This window comes from Passer domesticus, chromosome 1 (genome assembly GCF_036417665.1).
Source record: "Passer domesticus isolate bPasDom1 chromosome 1, bPasDom1.hap1, whole genome shotgun sequence".
Lineage (NCBI taxonomy): Eukaryota > Metazoa > Chordata > Aves > Passeriformes > Passeridae > Passer > Passer domesticus.
In genome coordinates, this window is record NC_087474.1 from 41,424,853 (window position 1) to 41,451,504 (window position 26,652).

Consider the following 26,652-nt stretch of genomic DNA (forward strand, 5'->3'; position numbering starts at 1 on the left):
ATTTCAGATGCAGTTTCATTTTCTACTTAATCCATCATTACTTAAAAAGTGGACCAGAGAACTTTGACATATTTGTCTGTCCTTTCAACCCACCAATATATGCAAATCCACACCAGGAAAATGATGTGCCCTTTCAGACAGCTTGAAATTCCTGGTGTGACTGGTAACGTAGCACCTTATAATATCTGTTGTCCTTGTGTGTGCAAACATGCTTCGTTTATAATGTCACTTTTAAAGGACATTGGGCTCTGTGAAACCTCATTTCATCCCCTGGAGGTGTTTGTTACTACAACACAGAATTTCTTTCATTTCTGAAATACCATCACAAGTAAACAGTTAACTTGGCTCTAGTATTAATCAGAAATTGTAAACAGTCTGAACATGTTTGAAGTAATTGTGTTGAGAAGTATATACATGTGAGGAAATAGCAATGTTGTCTTATTTTACTGTCCATACAGTATTCTCATTTTATTGTGTAAAAAAGTATATTCTACAATACACTTAACAAACATTCCAAAACAATTTAGGAAAATAAGAAACTAGATTGTGTTACTGAAAATTTCTGTTTTAACCAATGATTCCATAGAGTCAGTGGTGGAGATCACAAGAGATGAAGAATTGCATGGGATTAGCTTCAGTAGGATACGGAGATCCTACAGGCTGGTTTTACAGTGGTGGCATTCTTTAGGAGTTTCTGACTGGACAATGCTAGATGGGATTTCTAAGCTGTCTTACATATCAGAAAACAAACTAAGAATAAGAGCTCCAGCATTGAGCTGCAGAGACTGGTTTCCCTATTTCTTGTTATTTCAGATATTTTCACACTTGAGATGGTGGTTTTACATGTTCTTTGTGTGCTCGACATGCACAAATATAAACTCCTCTATACTATTTATTATGTGAAATAGAAGGTTAATATTGTTAATAATTATTATAATTATTATTATTATTGTTGTATTTCACACAGTTATTATTGTGCAAAATGGAAGGTTACTTTTTTGAAGCATCTACTCTAGCTGCATGTGACAAAATGATCTCTTGATTCTGAACAACCTGAGTCTATAAACAATACACTGCTTTTTGTAGTTAAAATTCCAGTTTTGTGTGATACTAGGACATCACTATTGAGGTCGGTGCTGTCTTTCTTAATCAGCCATAACAAACAAAATCCAAATTAGAGTTGTATCTAATTCCTGATAGTTTTGTTTTGCTCTTCTCTAGTGGGTCGATGTGAAGTTACCAGGAGCTGGCCAGGGATCTCAGGGGGTTTTTAGATGATATTAAAAGGAACAGGACTACATTTCTATTTCAGCTGCTCTTTCTCTGTTTTTATTTTGTAGACAGGCAAAACTAGGTCACCCACTGGAATGTTAAGGTCAAGTGAATATAGTCACCTTTGGTCACAATGTTCCAGCTGGAATATATACAGAGTGTCTTTCAATATGAGTGTTCATGTCAGCAGTTAGGTCTTCATCTCCTATCCTAGCATCTGTGCATTCCTGCAGTAATATATGCCTGATTCCCAGTTTTTCAGGGTTGCTTCATTAATTCAGTAGCAAAAAGTTAGTCTGAATTTCAGCAAAAAGCAGAAGCCTGGCCTAGTTCTCACCTATTCTTTCAGACTTCCTAAAGGATCTAGGAAGAGTATTGGCTGAGTTTCAAGTGTCTTGATAAGTAGTTTAAACACAAGTATATGCCATCACCTTTTTAGATTTCCTCTGATCGATACTGTACTATGTATGCCACAGACATGTAGATATTTGGGCTTTTTTTCCTTGTTCTTTAGTATTTTTTGAGTGAAAAATATCTGCATTTGAAAGTAGTACATTGGCATTGCAAAAAGATAGCAAAGCATTTCATTGAGAAGCACATTTTCTATTTCTTCCTCTTGTTACTGAGAGTCAGTATGGTAATTTGTGATGTATATCTTACTCTCAAGCAAAAAATAAAACCAACAAAATCTCCCAAAACATGTATGTAAAACAACAGGCATAAATATCTGGGGTAAATATGTTGTGGGATCAAATGTTATGGAGAAACTGGTTTGTATACTTTTGTGCAAGTATGAATGACATTCCTTTCTTGATGCTATCCAGACATGCATTCCATTGTGTTTTGCCATATGATCTTCTGGAGTACTGCTGTTTTGGGATGTAGCTATTAGAAGGGTGTTAGCAATGCCACACTGTAAACCTCTGAGATGCCAAAACAGATTATTAGGCTCTGTATATAGTGCATGGAGAGAAGATCTCCTAATACAGCTGCTTTGAACAGTTGTATTGATTATGCTTGGGATCCTTAACTTTAGGGAGTACTTTTACATTTTCATTAATGCTAAGCTAATTGCTTTTTAACCTGGTGCAGTGGGACTGTAACTATTCTGTTTCAAAATCCATTTGAGGACTTGAGTGTCTATTTGAAAGGGATTTTAGAGAATAGTGTCTCAGGTCTCTAATAGAGATGAATAGTCATAATTAGAGCTTGTTAGAAAAAACCTTCTATGAAGGGTGAAAAATGCCATAAAAAAATGGAAGTCATTTTATATTGGAATGTCAGTCTTGTCTTGAAGTTCTCAAATTTTAGGAAGAGTTTTTAGAAACTCCTGAAATGTTTCTTTGAAACATTTCTTTACATAGTTTGTGTTAAGACTGTTGAAAAAGGATAGACTATTGAATGGGTTAAATAATGTGATTTATTTTGAGAAATACTTGGATATGATACAGTTCTAGTATATTAACAAAGTTTGTTAATGTAACTCAAGACAGTGTTCATCTTTCTGAATCCAGATTGGGGGATGTGCTACAGCTGTAGATTTTGCTTCAAATTTCCCTGTATGTAAAGATAGAGGAGGCTGGTCAGCCTCTATTTTTGGGGGAAGCTGGGCCAGAAAATAAATTAATGTGAACTTTATTGTGAAAGACTAAAGAGATTATGGATCAAGGTTCTTGGGAGGAGCAGCTCCTTTCACACTCCCTGAGGTGCTGTCAGGTTCTTTGTTACCTGGAAGGAAGCCTGCATAATGGGCAACTGGAAATGGGTATTGCCAGGGTGATGAGTGCTTTTCTGGTGAGCATCAGGTCCTTCCTGGGGAAGTAGCCCCTTGGTAAAGTGGAGTGAGGTGCCCGAGACTCTCCTTGCATCTTTGCAGAACTCTGCTCTGGTGCCTGTGCTTGCTACAAGCGCAGAAGCATGCCATGCTCTTTGGTCTAGTTCCTATTTTAGGGAAGCCTAAGTATAGATGTGCCTGCAGGCAGCATGGGAACAGTCAGTTAATTCTCCAGTGGTCCAGGAATTACCACTGCATACATTGTACATGGAAATAATGATGTCAAACTTGTGTGAGGTCACTATCTAGCATTTTCAGGGCAGTGACAGTAAAAGTTTCACTAATAAATACTTCAGCTTCTGGATAGATCAAAGCTTAATGAATAGACAAAAAGCCCTTGTGGTTGGAGTGGGTCAGCCATATATCCTTATAAAAGGTCTAAATTCCAGAAACACAGGACAACCACAGATGAAACAGCATAATTATCATTTTATGGACTAGATTACAGTCATGTTGTCAGGTGTTAGAAGATCTCCCCAGTATTACCTTCTTCCAACTGAGGCAAACATCAAATATACACCTTTTTTTCTGCACTGAAACTAGACCCAGGCAAAAGATAGCCCAATTGGAAAAAATAGTTATTCATGCAATTATTTTGTGATCATGAAGTGCAGATAGTATCAACTCCAAGATAATGGATAGCTAGTAGATATTTTTCAAGGAAGGATAGTGTATTAACATTGACATTGATGGGGAATGCCTATCTTTTCACAAAGTGCAACTACTTACACAGCATCAATACCAGGTCTGAAAACACAAGCTCGTTGATACGAAAATGCTGGTTTTTATTGTGGTACTTTTGTATTAAAATATCTGAGTTACATAAATTGGTTAAAGATGTGTTTCCTTACGGCATCTCCTGCACCAGTCTCTGAGCAAGACGAACATAGACCTGATGGCAACAATCAGAGAGAAATATATTTTCATTCAACAATTGGCTTTTTCAGAGTAACTGTAGAGGACAAAAACCGTTCTTAAGCTGGAGCAGAAATGCAGATATGGAGGATTTTTTGCTCTGTGTATCCCTTCCCAGTTTCATCCCCATCCCTTACCTCCAAGGGAACCTAATCTACAAATATCCTGTCATCCCTGTGCTCTTGACTCCTTCCTTAGTGTTCTAGCCATCAGTGGGCAGTATCTTTTAACGGAGTGCCTTTTCCTTCTGATATGTGAAGCCTTTCAGAGCTTCCTCTGAAGAAGCGAGTCCATCTGGTAGGTATCTGGTGTCCATCTGTAAATGTTCCACCAGAAAGCGACTCCAGACAGATAACAGGCTCGTGAGTAAAGGGCCCAGTCATCTGATTGACAGCTGTCACCCTTCTTCAACTGGCAGTAATGAAAAGGGTCAGGCTTAGTGAACACCAGCCATGAAAAGATGCCTCCTTTATCCTCCCTGGTGTATTTCTGTTCAGAGAGTGATAAAGCAATGCAGTTAAGACCTTTTGCTCTTTCATACACTATCTCCCTCAGCAGTTGTACCATCCATATGCAATTGCTTAATGGCAGTGATGTAGTCTGGATATCCATAAACAATTGCTTCAGTTGCTTTAGAGTGGTGTCAGGCATTTGTAAGTCAGTACTGTTCCTTGCTAATAATTTCCAGAAGAATATCAAGTTTTTTTAAGCAACAGTAGGTGCAACATTCACTAGGATTTCTCCAGCAATATCAACCTTTTCCTGAAAATGGATCTTGTGTCTCAGTTCCCTCTCAAGGAAGTGCAGGAAATTAGGAATGCCGTGACTGATCTCTGCATCATCGTCATCATCATCACTGGCCAGAGGCTTCTTCCAAACATGACAGTGTGTTAACAAGCTTCTTTTTGAAAAGGATAGTGAGACAATGACAGAAAGAAAAAGGGGTCTGTTCACGTAGGTGCAGTCACATGGAAAGTTTAAACCCTTTGTTCCTGCTTCTGCAGGTATTTTGGTATGTGAAAGTTGCTGTTCTCTCAGTGAAAACCTTCTGATTCAAGTAATTTCAGTGCCTTATCATAGCAATTCGCTACACTGCAGCAGCTTTAATAATGGCAAAGCTTTCTGGTTTCTGACTGCAACTGCTGAACCTTGCCATTTCCCCTGGGAATAGTACCCACTAGCACTAATCACATCCTTTCCAGAAGGAATACACTGTGCTGGCCTGTTAGAGTGTGTAGCCTCTCTGAGAACAGCTTTCTTTAGCTCAGATCAAAACAGAAGTATTGCTAACTTAAGGGTCTTCTGTACTGTATGATATTTGTGCATTCTCCTTGCACCTCTTCAAGCTCTTTTTGTTGCAGAGATTTTCTATGTGCTAGCATATCATGTGTCTCAAAATATGACTGTGGAGGTGATGGGCCAAGAGCTGCTTGACGTATCATTGAGTCTCAGAAAGGACCCTTCTCTTTTTGTAGGGGAAGGAAGAGAGCAGGATCTTTGTTTTTAACTGTCTAACATCGGAAAAGCATAAGTCATTAGTTCGTAACATCCTGCTTATTTGTCATGCAAAATGGGAACTGAAGACAGTTTTTTGTGAGTCTGAGGCAAACTCCATGGCTTTCTGTCTTATTTGATGCTATAATGACCAGAATTTAGAGGGACTTGTAGTTTCAGGACTGCCCTCAAAACTGCCCCCTCTGAAGCTCTATCATTGCTTGCTGGCAATGCTGAACAAACACAAGGCTGCAGTCAGACAGGAGGAAGGGCACATAGCTGACATGAAGAGATTTCATTCAAATAATCTAAGATTTGCAAAACAGCCTGTAGGAAAGACTGAAGAGACTTGAGCTCAAACATTGAATTTAGGTTAAAACAGAATGTGAGTAAATAAACCACTTGTTTTATGTTTTGACACCAACCTCTCACCAAAAAATCCTTGAAAATAACATTGTTTCTAAAGTTAAAAAAATAATTTAAAAGCCTCATTTCTTTCTGAGGAAATATGCAGCTGCAGTTTTTTTCATAGCCTCTACAGGTTTGTGTAATCAGATATAACTCACAGCTGATATCAAAATACAACCATTGCTAATCGTTGTTGGTTGCTGTAGGTTTTTTTAAGAGGGCAAACCTGTTACTTCAACTTCACAAATTCAATTTTTTTTTGTATTGAATAAGAAGAACACTTTCAGACATGTCAATATAATATTTGCATATGTTTGGTAGCAGCAGGATATAATGCAAGTAAGATTCATTATATTTTCATAACAGTTTTTTTAAGCATAGAAAGACTTGCACCCAGTCATGGAACAGACTGTGCTCAAACATAGTTTTGACAGGGTATTTTAAACATGAATTCCTTTAGTCCTGGAGCTTGCTTGAGAGTATGTTAATGAAAATTTCTTTCAGTAGAAAAGTGTTAGCAAAATAAAAATAAGTTGTGCTCTTTGAAGAAAAGAAAAGGAAAATCAAGTTTGGGACGGAGATTTTGTGTGTCCCCATTTGCTACTTTTCACCTGAAGGTGAGATGCAAGTCTATCTGGTTTGCAGTGAATTAAACATTGAACTGTGGGACCCTTGAGAGCTAACAGCATAAATACAAACTTTTTAATAGGCATAATGAGATGGTAGATGATACGTTTGCATGCTCTTAATGGGAACAGAAACAAATAATGCACCAACTTTTCAGCAGGTGTAACTTTCTTTTTCAGCCAACTCTGTGGCTGTTGCTAGGGGTAAAAATGTGCATCACGTTATGTTTCCATAACAGCTGAGTCTCTCTGGAAAGATAACCCATTTTACCTTTTTCTCAAATCCTGACCTGCAGCCTGGTGGTGGAATGAACATCAGTCAGTTCAGTACTCTCTTTTTGCCTGATGTCTCAGGTCACTGACAAGATGTGATCTCAACAAGGAAACCTGGAGTAAGGGGATAGGATAAAAACTAGGTTAAAATGGTTCTTACTGTAAGACTGCTGCAGCTGCATGAGGCTTTCATCGTTTCAGAACCCAGTGGGGAACCCAATTATGTGTGTACTAGTTTGAATGCAAGGCAAGAGGCTATTGCACTTCCCATACCAATGAGGGTAAGGTGCACAGTGAGATTTGATCTCAAGAACTCTGGTAACAGCTTCTTACAGGGCATTCATGTGTCTGTAGTTACACACTTCTAAATGTGTTTGTACCTTTTACTGAGAAGGTGAAGAACTAGAGTGAGAAGTAAAAATTAAATCTCTTCTCATGTTAAAATTCCTTCAAGAGAATCCTGCCCGGTTACCCTTACCATGCTTTGAGAATGGGATTGTCTTTATAGAAATGAATAGAATTTGATGATAAAAAATACAGTATTTGTTGCAAGCAGCTGTGGACTCCTACACACCTATTGCATTTTAAATGTCCTTTTCCCTATGCCACCTCAAAAAAATCCCAGTGGGAACAATGGGCTTTAAGAGGAAATACTAGTTTATGTGAAATAATTAAACTTGACTCTGGAAAACTTTCTCTGTGAGAAGGAAGACAATAAGTAGGATACATCTCAACTTTTCGGAGATGATGATTTCAGGCAAATTTTAGACATTTAACTATTACTGAATCACTACCACCCTTCCTCCCAAGAATATCTCTGTCATCCTGTCTGCAGAAAGAGCTCTTTCTGACATGTAACTAAAGAGCAGGAACCCACAGAATTCCTGAAAAAGGAAAAAAAAAAGGGTTCATGTCTGCATGTTGCTGGTGGTGACACTTGTACCACAACTGAGTCTTTGCACATGCTACACAGCCTGATTATGGTGATTCTAAGAACAAGTCTTCAGTAGGATATGTTGCCTACACAGCCACTGGGCTTTTGTTCATTTTTGATTTTGAAAAAATCTCTATGCCTCCTGGTGCTGCCTTGAATACTCACACTTCTTGTGGTATGAGAAATAGTGCTCTGATATATATTTGCCGCTTCAGTAAAACCAGTGGCAAATAGTCAAGTTCTTGCCATATTGATTAACTTTTATTCCAAAATGAGATGTTAATTGCTTCTCTGGATAGCATAAAAAATAAAAATAAGTTGTTAATGTGTGTACATTTTGTTTAAATTCAATAGTGTGTATTAATTGTGTTATATGTACATAACTGTAGCACGTGCTTTTGGTGTGTTAGAGTAGTCCTTGTGCAAATGTTTTTCACACTTTAATCATAGAGAACTTTGTAAAGGTGCTTTCACGGACTGCTGCCTCTGCTTTCAAATATGCTGCTTTCAAATATGTAATTCTGTACCTTCTTCCAGCATCTAAGAGCTGATATAGTTGAAAATGCATTGAGAGGGTAATTTTAAAAAGGTAAAAATTGATACTTGTCTCTGTTTTGTATTATTTTCTGTATTTTTCAATCTATGGTGTTGACTTGAACCTGTAACTTAGAGGCATTATTTTAATGGGCAGCCCACAGTTTATTTTATAATCACAGGTATGTACAGGCAAACCAGGTATAAACAGTGTCACCAATGTATATAAATACAGAACATTTTCACTTCGTTCACAAGAGACAGCAAAATCCCTTGGTACAGTCAAGGACTGTGTTGCAAAGTAAGAGAGCAGAGGCAGGCACACTTTGATCTGTCCCTTACTGAATCCATGCTCAGCACCATCTTTCCTCATGCTTTCTGCTACAGCTATGGCTTGAGCTTTAATCTTGTCGGGGATCTCTTCTGCAGAGACCACTCCTTTGACTGTCACAGAGTGAACCCTATCCTGCATGGCTTGAATTCCTGTCACACAAGCAGTGACAATTTGTGCAGTACATCTGACTACGGCTCTGTACCAATAATATCCACTAGGACGATTTTTTTTTTCTACAAACTTGTCTTAAAGCATTAACTTTCCTCTCCCTCACCCTCTCATCTGGTTGGAGTTCAGGATGGATGGAATGGTTGCTCTTCCTTCTCCAAAACTAGGCAAAGACTGCACTGCAGGAGGTTTCAGTCTTTGAATGCCTCTGTCTCTTGAGGTGTTTGCCTGGGGACACCTGCCTGGCAGGCAGTGCAAGTGATTGATTCGTAGTGAAATTACCGTTCCCTAGGAGTTACTGGGTTCCCAACATATGGCAACATTTGAATTTTGGCTTGGTGTTTTTCTGCCACTCATAATTTCCTAGAACAAATTATCAACTCATATTTCATTTATAGTCTTGTAATTTATGCATATTATTTGGCAACCCAGTTTTGTCTACTTGTCCTTTTTGCTGCTTCACAAAATTTGTAATAATTCGAACATAGTCAAATTTGTGTTGAGGAAAACCTTCCAACTGAACAGACGGATATGAAACAGCTTGGTCCAACAGAGGTGGTTTTATTTATTTTAACTCCATTGTATTTGAAGGCTTCTGCAAACTCTACATATGCTCATCCATGTCAGCTGAAAAATAATTATGTCTGATGGTATCTCTGTTGTATCAGAATAGACACCACCCACTTGTTCATAGATAATGAGCAGTTATGTCTTCTGTGTCAGTACCTGTTTTCTAAGACTTGCTGTATCCCTGATATAAGGAATTTTGCTATAATGTCTTAAATAATTTTGCCCTTTACCAATATCCAGACTGACATCTAGGCTGTATTTAAACATGTTCTTTAAGAGTTTGTGATTTCACAGAATTATAGACTGGTGTCGTTTTGAAGGGACAGCTATAAGTCATCTAGCCCACATCCCCATGTTGAGCTAATTGGTATAACTGAAGGTCCTTGTGGGCAAGGAAAGGTCATACTTTTAAAATAAACACTTCCTGCAGAGTGACATTTTTTCAGAGAGGTTTTTGGAGTTTTCTCCTATTTGCTTTGGATGATTAAAATAAAATCCATCTTTTTTCTTTCTGGAACACTTTGAATTGTATGAGAGATTTGCTTTGTGAAAACGTGCCATGCATGTGTCACAACAAAAAAACCCAACCTCTGTCACTAGTAGAGATGTAAGCACACTAACTCCAAGTTGAATATGTATGTGTGGCAGAACAGCACCAGCAAAGTTTAGTGTAAGTGTTTCACAGATCTGGTGAGGAAAGTAATATTTTCACTAATGCTTGTGTAACTGTTGTGGAGATACACTGTTCAGTGGTGGACACTGCTTGATTGAAATAAAACTTGTAAATGATGAGGAACTGCAGAAAATTTGATCCCTTAGCAGGACATGACAAGATGTCCTGTGTCTGAGGAAGATGCAGAGGGTCTGTGCATGAAGGGGAAGGGAAATGGAGAGTCCCTTTTTCTCCCTGTGCCACCTCCGGCAACAAAACCAGGACCCTGTGTAGAAGCAGGTGTGAGGTATCAACCAGGAAGAAGTTCTAACTCGCTTTTTTCTTCATTTCCTGGAGCCAACTAGCTTCCTTATGAGGAGACTGGTAGCACTTGTATTATCAAAGGAACTTGGCTTTGGCATTTCTTAATGGACCTATATGATTAGGGAATCAGAAAGGAGCTGTGATGGCATACAAGAATGCAGGATATGATGATAAGAAAGTCTGCAAAGATTAAGCTCTGATACTTTTTCAGCTAATGCACATTTGAGATGCGTAGGAAAAGTCTCTATCTACCACTGGGACGTTTATAAGCCTTTTGTTCCAGTATCAGCAGTTCTTTTTAGTACATGTACAGGTGATTCTCATAAATTACATGAGAGCCTGAACCAGCAGTTTGAAACCTTTGCTGCCATAATACAGGGGGCATTATTTAGGAAGAATTAGCTTGTCAAGAAAAGGGTGAGAGACGTCATTATGTAAGTTATGTAGGTATGCGTTGGCTAGTGCGTGGAAGTGTAGTGGAAGACCTTTTTGACTACTTTATGAAAACGTCATGTGGCCCAGTGTCTGAAATTGGACATTACATAAAGAAGGCATGATTTTGTGTCTGTGAAAATAGGTGGATGTTGGTCCAGACTAGAAAAGAAACATATCAGGGACAAAAAGAACTTTTATCAAAGATGCCATCTTTACCAGCATCCACAAACAAATGTCTAGAAAAGAGCAGGAAAATGTGGCAGCTAGGTAGTGTGTTTCTTCCTAAAACTCTCCCAATTTCCAGTTATTTCTAGATCTTGATTTTTCTAAGACAGATGCAGTATCTTTGTATTTAGTAATCTTCAGCAATTCTTTCTTCCATGGTAGTGTTCTGCTCCCTTTTGAACCAATTTTGGCTTTAGGGTGTACAGTATCCTTCAGCAAGCAGTGCCACAACTCATTATTCTTGGTACCAAGGATATAGGATTATTATTTGCAGATGTTTTAATATATTTCAATTGAGTTTGGTGGGAAAAAGTCATTAGCTTTTGTATATGAGAAGAGGTATTTGGCCAAATTGTCATGGAGGTCCTTTTGCCTTCTGTAATACGTGGTTTTAAGTTTCTGTAACTTTATTTTGCGGACTTTGTGGAAAATATGATGGTCTGATTTACTTTCAGCTTGTTAATGATGGTGCAAATTTGCTTTAAGATAATTAGTATAATCAAATCACATGCTTCAGGGCTTTAGCTGACTCCTTTTTTCCTCTGTGTATAGATGGTCAAATGATGTGCATTGGTACAAATTGCTCTCTTTCTTGGAGGCCAGGTTAACATTTGCTAACACAATGGAAGCCAGACAGATTACCAAATTTTGGAAGATTCAGGTTGGCAAGATTCCTGTAGTTTCTTTTCTTCCACCTGATTACAACACCTGAATTGATTCACCTAATCTGTTTCTTGCCACCAGAATGAGGATATTAGGTGCTAAGGGTACTTTCCTGTTCATTTTTCATGTAAAATTACTTCATCTGCCAAAACATGAAAGGTCTTGAGCACTGCCTGTTTGGTAGCTGTCATTAGACAAGATATCGCTTCTTGGTTGACTCATGGCCTGTTGTGTTTTTGAAGTATGCTCGGCAGTTACACCACAGCATAACACTGCCATGATATTGTTTATTTTCTTAAAATAGCTAAGGTAATTTCTGTCATTTTGGACTGGAACAGTTAAAAGTCCAGTCTTTCGGATTTTGTTAACTTTATGGAAGAAGAAAATACTGCACTGATGAGGAATAGGTATTCATTAATATATTGGGTTATTTACATGTTGACTCTTATATAAAGTTGTATTGTACATCTGAAATTTTAATTTAATTATAAATTAAACATTTCATTAGTAATCGGCTTTCTTATGACAGGCACTTGTGTGCAGAAGGATCTAGAATTTGTTTCATGCAAGGAGTACTTAAAAATACAGAGGTTGGATCTTTCTGTTGGGAATCTCCTGTAGTTCTAGGGGGACATTTTGCTTAGGGAGTGCTGGCCAGCACCTCCATAATGTGTAGCTGAATTCCAGCAGCCCCTGCTTTCTGCCTACCATGTCAGTTACATCTTTTCTTTGTAACTACTGATTTACGGTATTTATTTTCCTAAAGGCATCTTTATAGTCACAATAAGCAGGTTTTGAAAAGTTCAGCTGACTGTAGGCAACTTATTTCCCTGGAGGATATGCATTTAAAAGTTACTGTCTTTCTGCTTAGGTATTGTGTGTGCATAATATTTTTTAGCAAACATTAATCATACCGGGTAGCTTTGAGGGCAAAACTGTTGCACTAAGATAAACATTTGAGAGTCTGCTTTAATGCCCAAAGCCTCTTAGCTTTTTTAGGTCAAATTATCTTGTATCCTCTGACTGTGTTTCTAAGCTTGCTACTGCTAAAATGCTACTTTTTAAACTCAGATTCTGCATTCCATTTTTGTTGACAAGGTTAAAGAGAGGGTATCTCACAATTAAGGTCCCAGCTTCAATGGCAAGAAAACCAGAGTGGTTCTGCTTCCTTAGAGCTGGCACGTAAGAAGTAAGGTGGTTGTTTCATACTTGCAATAGCATCTCTGCTTTTTGTGTTTTGCCAGTGTCATGATAATAATGGTGCAAAATGAGGCTGTTTGGCTGCAACAATGTGCTAGGAGTTAAACTTTTTGTTAATCAAGAATGTAGCAATTCATTATTTATACCTAGAGTTTCTGTGACTTTATTTCACAAATAATGTTTTCTGCAAGCTATAAATTATTATAAACAAACATGTAAAAAAAGGCATTATATATTGTGTAACTATGCTAGAAAAGGCAAATAGAGGTAATTGTCCTAAAAAGGCCTTGTTATTTGCATTGATATCAGCAGAGATCTCAGGTATCAGTTGGTAAGAACTATTTTTTCACAGCATATGTTCAAAAATTGTAGCTTTGTTAAATACTTGAGTTAAATATTACTTACTACACAACAAATTTCTTTCCCTTCCTTGTCAGTGAATGCCCTTGGTTAATATTTGCCATCCACTCAGAGATTAAATTACTGGGGACGGAGAAAAAAAAGCACTTGTGAAAACACAGATTTCTCCTGCTGTGAAACCATAGCTGTAGTGTGCAAAATGTGATTTTTCTAAAGTTAGGTTTACTGGCAGGGGATGTATGTGAAAATGTCCAAAAAGCAGAGACCTCATCTGTTCCTGCTGGTAGCTAGCATGATGCCATTAGTGTCTGTAACTGGGGAGCTCGGCAGGCGGGGGAAGTGAGGGGGGATTGTTAGGAGTTCTTTAAAATATCTCCTTGAGAGCCGGATAGTGAGAGAGTTAGAGAGGGAGAGCTGTCGGATAGTCAAATATCTGGGAGATGGTTTGGCTGTCACAGCCTATGGAAGTTATGTAAGGTGTGTAAGCATATTACATAAGAGCTCCCCTATGCTCCAGGTCACCGGCTGCTCTTCCAAAACTCACTGCCACCAGCCTGAAACCAGCCTGGAAACACACACAGCACTCTTGGAAAATGGGCATCTCTGTTATTTCTGCAGCAGTGGCAGCATGGTTGCATGAGACACACATATTAAAATATTCAAAAGTAATACAATGATTGGTAAGAAGAAGAGAATTTAATGTCCATGAGAAATTATTTTTTTTAACTGAGTATCAGTATGCAAGAGTAAATCACATACAGCAATTTGTATTGCAGTGGAACATGTTTCAATACCATGAAGTGGTGGGGAGTTTTTAGGCCCAGCAGGAAGGGCCTGGTCTTTATATGCAGTCTGAATAAGCATTTCTTTGCATTTGCAAAAAAGAATTGCAGCTCAGCAATTTTTTGCTAGTTATTTTGTTATTGCTAGTAAAATCTTCTGCAGATTTAACTTCAGTTCTCCTGCAAATAGAAGCATGGATATTTCTCATGGAGGAATATCTGCTGAGGCTTCTTTAATCCATTGCAGTTTAAGATCAAGATCAAAAGGTGCTTGATGATGAACCTTTTCCACCCTCTGCAGCACATTTTAATGGTTGCAGTAAGAGCTCCATTCTTCATGCTTCGGTCAGATAGCTACAGCTCCTTCCTGACAGCATGCCAGATTTAATTTATATTACAGGTTAAATGGTTGAAATCACTGTAGTAACTGTAACAGATAACTGATGAGAACTCTATAAGACATTCTCTTCTTAAGTTATTGGGAAATTGAATTCAGCTTTGCAAAGGAGTATTCTTTTTCATCCTTCAGTCTCCTCTCAAAAACTCGCTTGGAGGTGGGAAAGGCAGCGCAATGCCTTCGTGCAGATGGCATGAAGTGTTCACAAGGAGCTTCTTCTCATCCAGATGTTGTGGAACACAGGTCACGTGTCTAGAGCCAAATGCTGACTGAGTGCTGTAATGGTCACTGTTCAAACAGAACAGGAGCAATATTAGTTTCACTCTGTCCAGAAACAGTTTGCTTTGGTTGTGGGATAGTCACCATTAAGCTGAATCCTCTGTACCCAACCAACATTGAACTAAACTGAACACATTTTTTATTAGAGACTGCTAATACATGAGTCCAGCCTATAGCCCAATTATCTCTTCTGCCTGATAGTGCTTCTCCAAACTGCAGTTGGGTTCTGTGTTCATACCCAGCACTGCTGCCTCTGGCGTGTTACAGTCCTGTTGGTGCAATTCACTGCCAGAGTGAGGGGCAGTTCAGCTTTATGTCAGACCTTCCCCCCCCAGCCTCCTGCAGAAAGCTCTCTGCTATTTCAGTCTCTTGGCTGGTGCTACAGTAATCTCAGCTTTCTGTGAACTCTACAATGAGACGTTTGGCAGAAGTTACTGTGGCCTGTTTTCCTTCTTCAGTGCCATGAAACACATTTTGTCACCTCACAGTTGCTGGGATCTCAGTGTTTATTTTGTGAATAAGTGCTTTTTGCATTGTTAGTGCAAACTGAGTTTCGTGTCTTTTCCTTGAGGAAGTTCGCTGTCCTTATTTCCTATGTCTAGGAGGATTGCCCCATGAAGCCATATTGCAGTTCCTGTTCTGTTTAAGCAGAACATTTCACACAAACATCCTGTCCACTTACAAGTCACTAGTCACTGGGAGCAAGTACTCTGCAGGCAGTTTTTATGTAATGAAATTATATAATACAATTATTTACATGTGGAGGTCAGTATGTATATGCAGTATGTATATCCTGTGTTCATCATGCTGCACTGTAATTTTTTGTCATAGCAGAGTTTATATCTTACTAGTTTCTTATCTATAAAGAAATTGGGAGCTGGTTGTTTCTTCTGCAGTTGAGATTTCAGGACTGGCTGTCCACAACAATCGTGGGTGTCAAGTGTATTAGCAGCAAATCCATACAATTATATAAGTTAAAGAACCAGTTAAGGTAAAATAGTGGGTTTTTAGCATTAAGTCTTTAGGTAAACAAGGGACAAACAAGTTAACTCATTGCTCTTGCAACAGATTAGATCTGTACATCAGTCTGGAGCTGGATGGTTACCCTTGTCTGACAAAGTGTCCCTGAGTATGAAATAAATGTGGTTTGCAGAATTGTTTGGTATAAAAATAGTCTCTTCCCCTTCCTCTCTCAAATTTATTCTCTCAAATTTTGTACCTGCTTTATGTATTCTGTTCATTCTGTTTTGTTCCGAAAGGGTTTTTGTCTTTTCTCATTTTGGTGTGTAAACTCCTCTAATCTTCCCAGTTTCTCATTTCTCTGTTTAACTTAGTATTTCTTGTCTCCATGGGAGAGATTATGTTAGGTTGTCATGCAGTGAGTTTCCTGAACCTGATTTCATAACTACACTCCTTGCTTCATTGCATTTCACCCTGGACTCTAATCAGCTGTTAGGCATTTTAAAGTCCCTGTACAGTGAGTATTTTGTAAACATCATTTATTTACCACTATGAGTGTTCCAGAGCTCTACACAAAGTGACAATGGAATTAATCCAGGAAAAGAAACAAGCTGAAAAAAGTCATTTAAGTACCCATGGCAGCCTTGCTCTGCTAGGCAGTTTGTTTACATTGATTTTATAAGGATACAAACAAAGAACTGCGGAAGAAAAGAATCTATTCTGAACTGTTCAGTTCACTCATCACAATATTCAATATTTGAACAATATTTCTCAGCCTCTCAAATAGATTAAATGGCATTTAATTTACTCTCATTATGCACACATTTTTGTTACAACACTCAAAATACTCAATTCTTGAAGGCTTTCATTTCAGTGATAACAGAATGTGATGGTTTCCAAAGAAAGCCTGGTGCAAAAAAAGCTGAATACTGAAACCTGAAATTGAAAGTTGAGGAAGGTGGAGGAGTGACAGGAAAGGTAGTTGCACATGGCACATTTAGAAGATCTTGTTCCTTCATTTGCTTTTTAGCTTTGCATTGATACCAAAATCAAGCAATTTCATTGTCTCCACAGTAGAAAAAATAATGAGCAATTCCAGCCCTCATTATCATGTTGAAATATATGTTAACTGTGAGTTCTCTTACTCTATTAGAAGTACATTTTTATTTTCCTAACACACTTACTCCTGTGCATATATACACATGTTTATACACCTGCATTTTCCTCTGAGTCTGTAGATAGCCATATACTCATACAACTGTCTTTTGGTAATACTGATTCAACTTGTCCATGGCAATTTTTAAATGCTGAATCATTCAGTAGCTGCTTTGTTTATTATTTCAGGGATTTTTTAAGGTTTGGGGATTTTTTTCCCCCCGTTTTGGTGTATGTGCTGCCTATGGCCCCTATACTGCATATGCTTACGTGAAAATTATTTTTTTTTGGTATGCACTGTTTCTTCTCTTGTAAAATGACTTCCATGTTCATCAGTCCTTTAGATAGGGTTCTGCAGTTTGATTAGAAAGGTGAGGCTAGTCATGAGACATTTTTAGATGTATTAAATCCTGGAATACTGAAGAGGTTGGTTGAATTTCACTCTCAGAAATGGAGAATGCAGATGTAAGGTGGGCAAGTGAGTGATTCTTTTACAGCTGAGTGGAAACAACAGTTTCTGCAAACTGGATTGATAAATGAATGCTCTGGGGATGTGCTTTGTAACTTTCTGAAAATGGGATGTAACAGAAGTTAAGGGGGCCTTTGCATGTGAGGAAGAAAAGATATTTTTAGCAGCATTAAACCCCTATAGCTGATTGGACGTATTTATGTAGTGCTGGCATTTTTCTATCATAGCTAGGACTGCTAAATTACCTGCACTGAATATTATACATACTGGGGAAAATTGCTTTAGATATGCCAGTCTCCTCCAGATCTTGAAGAAAACTGAGAAAGAGGTTCCTCAGAAGAAGAGGAATCTCACTCTGAGTTATGAGAAATCGGAAGGAACCTACCCCCTCTGTTAACTGTTCATGGAGCATCTTGGGACAAGTCTCCTTCAGGGTGAAATGTCAGTATTTTCATGGGTAGAAACCAGCTAAGAATTTGGCTCGTAATTTAAATCCTGTTTGAAAATTGAATGTTTATATGTTGGCCAAGTAAAGACAAAATTAGATATGTCATGATTTACTTGAGGGTGAATAATGGGGCCCATTTATACAAGACTGAATTTGAGCTTCAGAAAATATGAGCGTCATTCCCTATCAGAGGTCCTGCTTAGTAGTGTCTCTTCCTGTCCATTTTTTGTGCTTCATTTAAACAAAGTGGTTTCACTGAAATGATGAATGGAATGTCTTTTTAAATGTTAGTCCTCATTTTTACAAATACTTTATCTAAACATAGGTACGTAGAAAAAAAGAATGTGTCCATAGAAGTAGAGCATTGGGTGGTTTTTTGCTTGTTATCTTGTTGGTTTGTTGTTGTTTGTTTTTTTAAAATAAATATCCTAAATCAGTTTAAAGAACACAAGGACCAAATTATACGTTGTTTACTTATGCCTGAAGGTTTTTGCATTTTTACTTTCAGGTTTGTTTCCTCCATTATCATAATCATCCTCTTATGCAGAGGGACAGTATACAGTTGAGTTTCCTGGAGAGTGTTATGCAAGAATATCCTCATTTCCCAAAATCAGTGCAAAATAAATAAATAAATGTATGCTGTTGTCAGGGAGCAGCATTGCAGACCGTTTCTGTTCTGATGTTAAAAACTTTTGCACCTGCACTGTCTATAAAATTAGCAGTTGGAAATTTGATTTCAAATTGACTGAATCCATTGAAATGAACACACTAGAGCAGTCTTTGTTTCCAAGGCAACAGTCAGCCCTGTTCCTAAGGATTCAAAAGGTGTTTAAATGAGAAGGTTGCCTTCAGAACATATCTTACTAAATTTAAATTTTACATTCATTCAGAATATCTGGAACTATAAAACTTTCCTAATGTGAAGTACAGCTCTCATTATATCTTTGCTCAGTCATAAAAAAACTCACTCCTACAAAATATATTCCCTTCCCAATACTATACTCTAAATATGTTACAGGTCATGCTGCATTTCCAGTTTCTCACTGTAACTATTATAGGAGACAATTAGTGATGTCTATAGCTAAGATTAGATAATACTTTCTATTATATTAAATGACAATATTAGAACTATACCAAAGATAGGTTCTAGAGGACATGGTAAAAAAAACCCCAATCAGCTGTCTTGGCAGTTCTAATCAGATCTAATGAAGAGCTTTTAGCTCCTCCAGGAAAACATGTTCATGATAAATGACTAATAAGTGCCTGATCAGAGTTCTCTGAACTGTTCTTTATACATTAAAAGTGATTTTTCAGGATACTTTTTCTGAATGCTCATGGAGACCTGTTCCCTACCTGTGTGGCCTCATGAATGAACAATGATACTGAGGGAGAACTCTGCTAGAAAGGAATTGCTTTTTGGCCAAGCCATGAGAAGAGTTAAGTTCTCTGTGTCAGAATGGAGCAATGGATGCAGAATAGATGACAAACTTCCAGAAGTCAGAAGAATTTAGTTTCATATGAAGGAACAGTAGGCTGAAGAGAATGGTGAAAATTTAAAGGCACAGATCATAAAGATAATATTAACTGTGACATCTGTGGTTGGGTTTTTTTATGAAAGAGAGGGAGGGAAGAGTGCAGGCATAAAGCCTCAGATTCAGCTGACACGGGGACAGAAATTTGGTGTTGGGATAGGTTCATATCTGTGAATGATTCTTTGCTCCCTGGTTACATATTTTCTTTCATGAATTGCAAATTCAAATTCTTACCACATTTTGTAGATTTGTCTAGCTTGTTTGTGAAGAGGAGCTTTGAAAAATAATGATCTTGAGGCTGTAGTATTGGGGAGAAGTAATTTACTCCATCATGAAAGTACTTCTGCAAATCCTTTGAGACTATTTTCAAATTAGGATTTCTAATTCCTTGGAAATAACGTCAACTTGAAATTGTAACACATTTAATTCTATTTATACAGGAAAGATTTGTTTTGGAGGTTTGTTAATCAACAGATATGCTTCTGGGAGAGGTATCATTACACTGCTTTAAAAGCCTCAACTGTTTTCTAAAATACAGATATTAAAACCTGTGTAGCTTTTCTGCAGAATTTAAATGGTGAAACGTACAAATCTGTTTCACTTCATTACTTTTTAGAAGAGTCAAGAAACATGAAAGTCTTTATCTGGAATAATCAGCCCAACTCCATTAGGTTTGAGTGCCTCTTACTCAAGCTCAGAGGGATTTTTTTTATTTTTTTTGGTGATGTTTGAATGCTTAAAATGCCTAATGTTTTTAAAGACCTTCTACAACTTATAACAGCATTAATTATCAGTACCGAAGTGATGACTGAAGGTTTGTCAGTGATATAATAATTGTAAAATGGGATTCAAGTGAGAAGTAGTAAATTGAAGGGAACTTAGCAAACCACAGCTTTGCTCCTTGAGCTCTGTATTTTTATTCCACCCCAGTGTTCTTAGCTCAATCTAAGTCACAGGATGTTCAGTGAGTGAGGTTGCTTTACCTAAAGTCATTTTTATTTTCACTGTTTAATGGCAAGGTAAATACTTATTTTTCTCTGCTTAGAACCTAACTGCTGTTCCTTGATTTACATGGTGTTTATTATTCAGGATACTCAGTTCCTGCACACACAGTACAGAGTACAAAATAAGTGATGTAGATTCAGAATTGTCTCATTTGCAAATAAATGGTAGCTCTACGTAAGTCTTGGATCTTCAAAATTGTAATTACACTCACTACTTTTTTTTTCTTGTTGCCTGCCTAATGTATTCCTACTTGTAAAGAAGATAGGGGTTTTCAGAAATAATGTATGATAATGTAATCAAAGCCAAAGTGAGATGTTCAGAAATGCTGATAGATTGTCTATTTTCCACTGTCTATCACTACAAATTATGTGTGGCCTTTAGAAACTTTTTGAAAAGTGCACCTTTCATTCATTGCAGTTGTCAGATACAAAACTGAATCAAAGCTATTTATAATCTTCAATCTCAAGTAGCTCTCATCACACTGGCTAAGATTCCTTTTTGGGTGTGCGTTCTCCAGAACAGTTTGTGCAATCCAGGTGTTACTCATAACTGCAAACAATTGGAAAGCTCTTCATTAAATCCAGCAGGTGAAATACTTCATCTTGAGCATTGCTGGGCTGCAGAGAAGACTTTTCAGTAGCCTCAGAAGATAAAATACATAATTTCCTCTTTCCTAAGAGTAACTGACTGGCTCTTCTCTTGCAGTCATTTGTAAATGTGCTTGCACTCTAGATCTTGTTTTACTCCAAGTTTCTTCTGTTTCTGTATATTGTACAGTGTGATTGGATGCAATGTAAGGAAATCAGTAAACAAATCACTTTTGTCCCGGGAGGAAAGATTTCATAGTAATTTAGATTCTGATGAAGCAGGTAGAGGTTTAACACAGTCTTCTAAAACACATTCTATAAGACACTTGCTTTCATTGAGCTGTCTGGTGCTCATGAGGTGCTGCATTTGCTGAAAAATATGGTTTCATATATATATATATATAAATAGGAAGACATAATTATTTATTGAGGTGTGTCATCATTTGAATTTACTGTAAGTTCAAAATACCATGAAATGCACAACAAAGATGATAATGCTCACTTATGTGTCAGACTTTCTGCTGTCCGTTTACATACCAGACTGTAAATCCTGTAGTATCTTTTTATGCTTTTACATGTCTCAGAAATTTCAAAGTTTCATAGTAAAAAGCCTTTACACTACTTCTAAATATAAATAAGCTTAAAAATAAATCCTGCAAAAGTGCAACGTTCCATTTAATAAAATGCCCATTTTTTATAAATGCCCTGAAATGAGTGGGTGAAAAATAGTGTGACACATCATGTGGGCTTAATCTGTTTCATATAAATTTGCTGTGAAAGCTCTAGTTCAATATAGATAATGTGCAATCTGTTCTAAACATCCAGTTGTACAATAAGGGTAATTTGTGGGAGACAGTTATGGATCTCAAGAGCCCTTTCATCATGCAGAGTATTGAATTAATCTCCTCCTAAATGCTCATTCAGAAAGTGCCAGAAGACTGCTCTGTTTGGTTGCCATGGCAGATATTATTCTCCTGGCTCCTTTGAGAGCTACATTTCTATAAACTATGAGTGTTTTCAAGTTTATCAAAGCAGTAAGTTGTAGTTATTCTGATTTTTGTTGCAGTTGGCAGTTTCATTCTGTCATGCTTGCATTAATTTTATTATTTAAAATGTTACAAAATTTCTTTTTACCTGCTTGCTCTCTCAAATAGAGCAATAACTTTCATTTAGAGACAGAAAAGGGCTAAAAGGTATTTTGGACTTAGAGTCTTACTGTCTTTTTTTTTTTGATAAAAGTAAAAAGAAATAAAAAAATTGGGTACCTGTATGCTGAGACTAGTGAAAATGGCAGAATTCTGATAAATGCAGGTTGTAAACAGGGAAGGGAATGAAAATCAAGACTGTATTTTATCAAGACTGTACAGGGAAAGATACTGTGAAGGAGATTGGACTGATTTCTTATACAATAAACTTTTCCATTTGCATGTTCTCCCATTGCAATTTCCTTATAGGCAGCAGAACTAATGAAGCCTGATTTCCTCAGGATTTATGTCCTGCCTTTCCTGGGCCTGTAGGCAGCTGTGCACATGTCTTCATTAAACCAGTGGCAGTTACTCTGAGCTACAATTCTGTTTTCAGTGATAGGCTGTGGGTTTGGATTTCCCTTTATACAGCTGCTGATTTTCATAAGGTGAAGAGACACTGGGCGTCCTTTAGACCTCTGCAAAGTTATGACTTCTGGTCATTGGCTGGTGGCCAATTTCTCTAGAAAGGTGGAAAGTTACTTTGTGGTCCCCTGCTCCATGCCCCTGGCCCTTTCCACATCTGACTCAGGTGGTTTTAAAGAGACATACTGTCACTGTGAAAACTGCAGATTTTAGGAGGCAGTTGTTGGCTACCACTGAAATTCAGAGACTTGCCTGAATTCTAGAGAATTTTATTATTTAATAATTATTCTGTAGTAATGCATGCTGTCAGTTCAAGGTATGTGATTATGTTACTTGATTGTCTTGTTACAATTTGGATGACCATGTACTTTGTACACTTCAGCTTCAGAATTTTTTTTTTTTTTAACTCTGATGTTTTGGTTACTCAGTATAATTATACTCAATATAAGCGTGTCACTAAGGAGACTAACAGGGTAACAAGTTATCAGTTTGCCATGAGATACTTGCCTGCATTTACTTACCCAGCTACACCTATCAGTGTTTGAATTAGTTCTGAGCTTATAGGAAATTCTGTACTCCTGACATCCAAAAAGTAACTCCCTTGTTTGCTGCTCTGTTACCAAACTCTGCCTTTTTCTAGAGACATCCAGAAGCAGAGCTGTTCTTGGCGGTCCTGTGTCAGCTGTGCAGCTGAAAGACTCTCTAATCTAACTCCTAATCGACTGTGAATATGTGGGAGGATACTGCTTTGAATCAGAGACAGTGTGAATGATCATGTGGACAGGCATTGAAGGGAGGAAGGGAAGCTACCCATTAATAGCTGGAGTTGTCAGAAGTGTTTTGTTGATATGCAAATCTGTCATTTACCTACTTCCAAGTCCTTTAGTTTAGCATAAGGGGACACAGCATACATAAACTCTTCAGGTACTGGATAAGCAACAAACTATTCGTTCTGCACTTTGTTATGAATATGCACCCACAGGAGGAAACTGTGTGGATGCTATGTGTTAGTCTTCCTGGGAGAGGAGATTTAGTGTGTGCACAAAACCTCAGGGGAAGGCAGATATTTAGAGAATTGAGAAACTCTGAGTAGGATTATACATCTTAGAGCACTGGAAATTGATTCATTACGATTGCATTTTCTCCTTAAATCAAATTTGTTTCTTGCACAAGATTGTGGAAAATGCCATTCTGGCCAGAACCTACATGTAGTTCAGACTGCCAACAAATCTGTTAGAGACCATCCCACTGAAGCAACAACTGAGCTATGAAATGGTTGAATTATGAAGTGATTAAACAGAGAAAAATTAATATAAGAAAGTTAGTCACAGTAACATGAGGGGGTTTTCAATATCCTAGCAAAATAGGGAGCACATTAAGTGGGGCAAATAAGGCCTGGTGTGCTTACGAAGGATGTGGGGGGTTTTTTAACCTGCATGTCTGTAACAGCCAACAGACAAGCATTGCCTCTTCTTTCACTGTTCTGCAGAGCATCATAAAGACAGGATTTCTGCTGCATTTGAAGGCTCATACACTTCTATGGAAAAGCAGCAAGGCTTGACATTTCAGAAATTCGAGAGGTTTTGTGTTCAAAGAAAGCTGGGTTGGGGTTAAAGGGCATGTCAGTCTTTAAGTAGTATTCAGCATCCTTTTAAGTTAGCATGGTGAATATTTTAGATTCTAATTACGTAGTGTGTAATTAATTCATTACACTGTGTGCTGTAAGAACTGAAATACTTCTTTTGACAAGATGAAAATAACATTTTTTATTATTCATACAGAGACTAGGATATTGAATGTTGTACATAACAGATTATAAAGTACTAAAATGTATTCTGGGGTAATTTAGCAAGCAGAAAAGAATGGAGTTCCTTTAACCTTCTCTTCCTGAAATAAGTATTAAACTGAGGTGACTGACATTCTACATTTTTGTCAACTCAGTATATCATTCTGCTGAGAACTTCCTGAAATTCTGGGGCATGTACTGCAGCTTTCTATAGACAAGCGTCTATACATCAGTGCATGTGTATCAGTTTCAGTGTTGCTCTCTTATAGAAACAATATTATGTTGCTGCTCTGTGCTTATTTAATAAGAGACTGAAGTCTCCAATATTCCGAGGGAATTTACATAAAAACCAAATTTATTTATGTATAAGGAAAGCAACACACTATGGTATAAATAGCTGTGTGCTTAACCAAAAGAGTAAGCTTTCCTGTATGTGCTCTCAGGATTGGTTCCCTTTGATGTGCAGCTCTATGAATAACAAGTAACAGGGCATGGGGTGGCAGGTAGCTCGTGTGCAAAAGAGAGCACTGTTTAGAGCAGGTCTTTTGGGGAGATAATGTCTTTTTTGCTTCTGAGAAGCAGGCTGTCAGGAGGGTTCAGCAGTACTGTTAGGCTCTGCATACTAAAGCATGCTTTTTAAGATGCCAGCTCATATAAAACGGATTAGAGAAGCCAGGAGGAAAATATCTGCCAAAAGAACTGAATTCAGACAGATACTTTTTAAAACTTTATTTAAAGTTTTAGTAAAAGAAATGAAAATTAAATGGAAAAGCAAAAAGTTCTATTGAATCAAATGGAACATTTTGTAAGTTAAAGTACTGCAATACTCTTTTTCTTTCTTTTTCCTTTCTTTTCTATTGACAACAAGTAAAACTTCAGCTATCATTTCAGAGCAATTGTGCCTCTGTCATTTGCTAGGTTATTCACTGTATTGTAGGAGCAATGTGTACTACTTCTGGCTATATATCCTCTGAAATAGATTGAAAACAGAAAGATTTACTTTTCTGGGAAGCATTTGGAAAATGTGAAGTTTATTAGTTTAGTTGCCTTGTTTGGTTTTGGATTGGTTGGTTTTTCTTCTTCATTTACAGGCGCCACTGACCTTTATTTTTTTTTCTTTTTTTTTGAGAGTGCTTTAGTTCTTGAGTCTTTGTTAAGGCTGTGTAGCCAATCTATGATTTTTTTTGTCTGATTACCTTCTTTTTATAGGATAATATTTTTTTCTTTTTGTCTGTTTCCTCTGATTAGAATAGTATTATTCATATTCCAAGGGTTTTTTTTTCCTCTACTGTCTCAATTTTTGTTTCATGTGGAATAAATTACAAAACTTCCAAAAGTCAAAAGAATGTGGAATGTGTGTAGAGAAATGAGCCATAGCCTGGTCTATCTACCCTGTTATCTTAGAGCAAAGCTGTCCCAGAGCAGTATATACTGTAATAGTGCACTTCTCGGCTCAAGAGTCTGCTGCCTTTCTGAGACCTCTCTTGGTCCCTCAGAGCAGAGGAGGCAACATTTAAAACATGTCTTGTTGGGCCAGAAATTATCTTGTCAGACACTGAATGTTTGGTAGGGTGTTGGCTTATTACAAAAGAAAAATACAAGCCAAAAAGGACCATCTCCCAGATAAAAGTCTGGAATTAATTAATGGGGGAGCTGAGCTGAAAGGATGGAGAGGTGAGGAGAGTAGTTCATCTCTTTTGAGGAGAAAAAAAAAGAAGGAAGAAGCCAACAACTCTAAAAAATCAACAAAGATTTTCAGCATGATAAAGCAATGACTTTTAAAAGATGAAAATCAGTTTTTGATACCTGAGCAAATGCTGTTTTCATCCTGGAAAAAAGAAGGCTCTGGATGACTTAATTGTGGCCTTCCAGTACCTGAAGGGAGCCTAAAGGGAAGATGGAGAGAGACTGTTTACATGGGCATGTAGTGATAGGAGAAGAGGTAATAGTTTCAAACTGAAAGAGAGTAGGTTTAAATTAGATATTAGGAAAAAAAATCGGTACTGTGAGGATGGTGAGGCACTGGAACAGGTTGCCCAGAGAAATTGTGGGTGCCCCATCCCTGAAAGTAAAAGTTAGATGGGGCCCTGAGCAACCCGGTCTAATGAAAGGTGTCTCTGCCCATGGCAGTGGGATTGGAACTAGGCGATCTTTAAGGGTCCTTCCATTTTGAGCAATACTGTTCTCATGTCCAGATTGGGTAATCAAACTTTCAGGGATGTGACCAATTAGAGATCCTTCAAAGACATGTTAAAAATTTAAATTTCAATGTAGAGAAAATATTTTGCAGGTTTAGCAGACATGCACAGGCATAGTGGCTCCATAGCTTTTGATAGGAAATAAATAGGAAAAAATGGAAGGAATTTAAAAGTTTTTGTCATTATTTTGGTAATCTTCATGTAGGATATGATACATCTGCCA

The 26,652-nt window shown here is 37.6% G+C and overlaps 1 protein-coding gene across 2 annotated transcripts in view; it reads left to right on the forward strand.

The window, feature by feature from the left end:
- ANO10 (anoctamin 10) overlaps nucleotides 1-26,652 on the forward strand; it is a 120,959-nt gene that overhangs the window by 79,626 nt on the left and 14,681 nt on the right. The window lies entirely within an intron of this gene.